A 6462-nucleotide genomic window follows, 5' to 3' on the forward strand; every position below is an offset into this window, starting at 1 on the left:
GTTCTGAAATGGAACATGCAGCAGCAAGATCCATCTTTCTTATTTAAATCACTTGTATTTGCTCATCTCTTGTCTAACATGTACTTCCTCTTCATGGACCTACATAACTATGAACTATATTCAGGTGGCCCGAACTCCACACACATCCCCAGGTCTAGCGTTCTCTGTTGACTTGAAGGTTTTTTCTTTTTTTTTTTTTTTTTTTTTTTTTCCCCACCCAGCTAATGGGTAATATTAAACATGGGAACACAAGCAGAATTTAGGCTCTCTTCATGAGAGCTTTTCTGTACCTAGAGTTTTGGAGCATACTAGCATACTATTTCACAAGTTTTGACAAACGCATACAGAGTTTAAATAGATCGGCAGTGGTTCTAATCCATTATGGTAAAAAAAGTGAATGCATGCTCTGCTTTATATTTGCATGTACCCAATTCAAGTAAAGCCAGCTCTAAGATCTCCCTGGAAATTCTCCCTGTTGTAATTTTCTTACTTGGACTGAACAACTCTGTAGCACTAAGTTAATTTCCCTGACTTTTCAACCCCAAATAGAAAATATCCTCCTCTGGTTTTGCTCACTTTTGTTCTGGTGATATTATGCATTATTGAAGAAGATACTTGGAATCAGATTTGTGCTTATTGCTGATAGTGAAGGTGTTGAGATAGTGGTGCTGATAGCTTCACTGTAAATTTACATGCTACAGGTTTGCATAAGTGTACGTAGAAGATCTTTATGGGAACAATAATCATAAATCCAGGACAAATGTTGATTAGTCAGGTTTATAGTATGCACTAATAGGACAGAACCATGAGATAATTTTGAAACATTTCTAGAATGCATTTAGCCCTTGTTCTAGATTCTTGAAAAATTGCATTGTGTGTTTCTTTGCTTGCACGTATATGCATGAAGAAAGCAAACTTGACTGGGAATCAGATATTTCTGTACTGCAGCTACTGCTGGGCACAGCGGCTTATATCTCCAGCTGCCAAGATGCAGCTAGAATGAAAATAAGCTTTCATTAGTGCTCCAGTTCTATCCAGAGAATGCTTTTGCATATTCTCAGGTATGGCTTCAATTACTGCCAGTATGTAGGGGCATAACTAATAAAAGCTTGTGATCTAGTGACTCCTGTGATGCCAAACCAATACACTTTTGATGGAAACTGGAACATGACTGTTTCATTTCAGTAGTTATTGGGTGCTGAATCTGGTGAATGTAAAATATTCATGATTCCCTCCTGCTGATTTTCTCTTTTTGTCACTCCTGTCATGATTTCGGCCAAATTTACCAAAACCAGACTGACAGATAGACCTTCCCTCTCCATCCCCCTCCTCCCCCCGCAAAAGAGAGGAGAGGAAAAGATAAGGAGATTTATGAGTTTAGAATGAACTGAACTACTTTAAAGAAGAATTAATATTAAAATCAAAAAGAAGAAAATAATGAAGTAGATACAATATATACAAAACCGTATCAAGCTCCCAGGATGACGTCACTGACAGGCACTGGGGAAGTCCCAGACTGGACTCAGTAACGGATGGGAACTGGGTTCCAGCTCTGGAGTCAGGAACACATGGATCAGGATCAAAAGCAGATGAACAGACAGAGTCCTCTTCGGATGTTGGCCATTGAAGAAGAAGAGTTGACCTTTTGATCCCTCAGCTTTTATACTGAGCATGGGGCAGATGGGATGGAATACCCCAGTTGGTCAGTTTTGGGTCACCTGTTGTGTCTGCTCCTCCCCACTGATGTGACCCCTCTACGTTTTTTCCATTTCCGACCCCCTAAGGGGGCAAATAACGAAATTGGCTGATCTTGGTTGTTATAGCAATAAGTATAAGCAAGAGCCTCTCTGCATACCATTGCTTGGCACATAGCACAAACGTTGGGCTTATCACTCTGCGAACAAGCAGTTTTCTCCACAATATGCTGTTAATTTCAGAGACTTAGAAGAGGCCTAGCTGAAATTGGAGCACAAGTCTTACGAGGAGAGGCTGAGGGAGCTGGGGTTGTTCAGTCTGGGGAAGAGGAGACTGAGGGGAGACCTTATCGCTCTCTACAACTACCTGAAAGGAGGCTGTAGAGAGGCGGGGGTTGGTCTCTTCTCCCAAGTTACAGATGATAGGACAAGGGGTAATGGCCTCAAGTTACGCCAGGGGAAGTTCAGGTTAGATATTAGGAAATATTTCTTTACTGACAGGGTTATCAGGCATTGGAATGGGCTGCCCAGGGAGGTGGTTGAGGCACCATCCCTGGAGGTATTCAAGAGAGGAGTTGACATGGTGCTCGGGGATATGGATTAGTGTTGGGTGGTGTGGTGGTGTGTGTGTGGGTTGTGCGTGGTGTGTGTGGTTTGTTTGTTTGTTTGTTTGTTTTTGTTTGTTTTTTTTTTGGTTGGACTAGATGATCTTAAAGGGTCCCTTCCAACCTAGGTGATTCTGTGATTCTGTGAAATGTAAAATTACTAAACAGAAAGTTGGTTCTGTTTTACTTCAAACCGGGACAACTCTTAACAAATGTTGAATTCTGTTTTAGCATATTTTTTGCCTTTGCCAGGGTCAGTATGAAATAGAGTAAATTGAGTTTTCCAAGGGGCTGACAGGTTCTTCTTCAGTGCACATAAGTCTATTGCTTGAAAGTAACTTTAACTTTGTATGACTTCTCCAGATTGCAAGTGTCAGCAACTCTATCTGACCGTGTATCAAAATTGCAATGGAGTGCTTGTACTACAGTATAGCATTCCATATAAAATCCTGAATCCGTTTGCTAGTCCCTGTGTGTGTGCACGTGTGCAGGAAGGATGGGGGCAGCTTACCTTGTTTCCTTAGAGGTTACCCCAGAAATGTTTGAATTTTTTTTAAAGAGATTTTAGAGATCATAAAACTTTGACAAATTTTTTGTTAACCACAGCGAAAGTAAGAAGGAACTGATTCTGTAATATTATACTTAGCAGAGTAGAGAGGAAGTAAATTGCTTCTATTAAGGGAATGAGCACAGTATTTCTGAAATCGTTTGTGTCCAAAAGCATCTAAATCACATCTGCTGCGCAATCTGAAAATACTCAGTATGAACAACAGGGAAAAACTAGCCTGACATCACTATTCATATGCTAAAAAACAATTTGGAACTTAAAAAAAAAGAAGGTTTTTTCTCTTAAAGGGAGTAAAGATACCTCTCAGTCTTAAAATCTTATCAGGTGTTTAAGATGGTAAAATGTTCTCATGAATAAGCATATTTCCTTTATGAAAGAAATATGACTTTCTGCCTTTTCCTTAGGCCGACATTAAGCCCACATGATGTATTATAAGAACTGCAGGCACACAAAAGTTAAATAACAAAAAATAAATAGTCAAAGTGGGTTTTGTGTTAAAGCTAAGAGCATACGTTTGGAGTGGAGGTTTTCCTCTTCCTGAGTTCAGCAGAAAAATTACTGCCTATTTTGTGAAGAAGAGAATCAGGACCCATATTATTTTGCTGATGAATATTATAGCTGTGCTGCCCTATATAACTGACTGTGCCATGAATATCATAGAATGGTTAGTGTTGGAACAGACTTTAAAGATCATCTAGTTCCAACCCCCCCTGCCCTGGGCAGGGACATCTTCCACTAGAGCAGGTTGCTCAAATATGGATTGGAAAGAGGATGGGGATGTCCATCTCTCCCCATAGAATGTCAACCAATAGGAGTAGAAAGGTAGCACCTTTCTCTTGTTTACGTAGATGTTCAAAGCTATTAAATTGGGAAACTGGGCCAGCTGGAAGTTCTTTACTCGGCCTGCTGAGAGTGGGTGGATAGAGGAAAGAAACAACTCATCTGTGCTAATTGGCATGGGAAATCTATTGCAGAGGAGCTATCTAACTGCAGAAAAATCTTTTCAACAAGACAAATAAGGCGGCCAAAACTTAACATTCCTCCTGCTTACTTAAAAGCCTTCTTTATCAGAGCCTGCATTTGGGAAACGTGGGCATCTGCAGCATGGTAATGTCTTGATCATTTGTTAGGAAGTTTGAGCATGATATCCAAGGCAATAGGAAACATGCATCCTTCTGGAGATAGAGCAGAGCAGTGGGAGAAGATGTTACTACGATTTGGAGGAACAGACTACCAGGAAGCATAACTTTTCTTTCTCTTTCTAATGTCACATTGTGCTGCCCCCAACACATTTTATCATTTCTTCCCCTTTGCTTTTACTGCATTGTCCTCTTGGAAAATACAGCTTTAAAGACAGAATGATGCTGGGGAGCAGCCAGTTGGTGTTTGACTTCGAAGTAATGCTTACTCATAGCAGGAGGAGCTATAGCGGAGAAGAAGGAAAAGCTGTAGCAAAGTGTCTGTTATCCTGTGGAGACCCAGTTGTACCCCCTTCACTCTACAGTTTCTTTCCAGCACTACTCCTTGAACAGTTAGCACTCATCAGCAGTACCCATGAGCAATTAACATGTCTGTTCGGAAAAACGCTCTCCAGAGAAAAACTGGTCTTTATTTTATCCATGCCAACTGACATATGACTTGGTTTTGTGTATGGCCATCCCTCTTCTATCACTAGTAATTCTTACAAGAAAGCAACTGTCTGCAATTATTCTTGGTTGGGCTTAATCCTCTTTTTAGGTGGGTTTCCTATGTCAAGCAGATAGACTTAAGGTAACTGCAAATTATAAAGAATACAGGTGAAAACCAGAACATGCGAGTTTAAATCTGGGCCAAAGGAGCTTTGAGAAAGCCTGGACAAAAAATGTCTTTTGACATTATTTCAATCTGGAGGAGAGTTTAATGTGCTAAAAATTCATCTGATCTCTTTAAATGGCATACAGTAACTCCCAAAAAAGGGATCTCTCCTGCTGTCGTCACACATGAAAAAAGAGTCTGCTTGCTGTAATGAATTGATAAGTTGTACAAGAACTTATCTCGTAACTCCAACCTCAGATCAGAAAAAAACCCACATTTTTTCTTGTAGTTAAGGAAAACTCTCTGCTACAGACAGTCTCTGGAACATCGCAGTGTTTACAAAAACAAATATCTGTAAATTTTCAGTAAGGCTCATCCAGATCTGTAGCAAGTGTGAGTCCTATAGTGTAGGGTAAAGTTGCCATTGTAAAAAATGTGTCTTTTTTTCTGATACGAGAGCTCCTGACCTACTAAAGGTGCAGAACTCAATAGTATGCAAATTACTGCTACCAGGGACTGGGCTAACAGCTACAGTTTTGCAGAAAAATATTTTCAGTTGCTGCCTCTGTGGGACTTGGAAGGAGGCATTTGGGAAAATATTTTGAGACTTACTCTATTTCTGTCGGCATGCAGGAATGTATTATACATGGATGAAAAGTACAAAAGTCAGGACGGTGTTTCTGTTTTCCTGGCTGTCTGAAATGAAAGTCCATAGAAAGCCATTAACCATTTTTGCAAACTACTGAATTTTGCAGCTGCAAAAAGAGCTTTCCAAATGCCTCCTGATCAATTTTTAATGAATGGCCATTGCTTATGAACATTGTAGATAATTTCTAAACATTATGCAGACGATTCACGATGCAAACAAAAAAGAACCACAAGCTTCTTAGGCAAACTTTTCTTATTGTTTTGAAAGTGTAATATAGTATAATAGCATTAGCAAAATAAGCAAGGAGAACTAAGCATCAGTCACGCAATAGCATAAATCCAAATTTCATTAACCTTACTGACTCATACTTCAAAAGAGATGCAGACCAGTTGGAGAAAGTCCAGAGGACAGCAATGAGAATGACCAGAGGTCCAGAAAACATGACCCATGAGGAAAGATTGAATTAATTAACCAAAGAAAAGCTAATGAGGGATATAAATCCAGTAGGTAAACATAATACATATTAGGCAGTTGCACAGGGATAAAACTAGTTGGTTTTTGGGTCCAAGGTGAGAAAAAAAGTGGCCATAAAATACAGCAACAAAGATTTAGGAAAACCATTGTGAGAGTAACATTCATGCGTAACATTAGAGAATCAATCACTGCCAGCCATCTAAACACAGGTTGGAGAGTTGTCTGTCAGGGATGATATAGATGCATAGAGAGAGTTGAAGACGCCTGAGGGCCCTTTCCTACCTCATGGCTCCTCAGGGGAGTAAACTTTGAGTTTAAGTATCTAACCTAGATTAAACCAATGAAAGCTACCCACACCTCCTACATTAAGGTATCAAAACATACACAGAACCTTGGGAAAGTGACTGATATGCTTGTTAATGCCTTAAAAAATATATATATTAAAAAAAGCAGGGGGTCTGAAGATAAGAAAATATAACTTGTTGAAAGTTCTCTTTCCCCCTCTCTATTGTGAACCCCGCTGTTGTTAACATCTCCTGGGTCTTGGAAAGAAGGTAGAGTCTACTCTTTTGCTGCGTTGTTTTTTGTCAACCACAAGAGTTTGGGAGTGTTTGTTTTCGGCTCCACACATCCTGCACCACTCTCACATTCCTGCAGAGTCTTTCCCACATTGGACAA

This window comes from Numenius arquata, chromosome 4, assembly GCF_964106895.1.
Source record: "Numenius arquata chromosome 4, bNumArq3.hap1.1, whole genome shotgun sequence".
Classification (NCBI taxonomy): Eukaryota; Metazoa; Chordata; class Aves; order Charadriiformes; family Scolopacidae; genus Numenius; species Numenius arquata.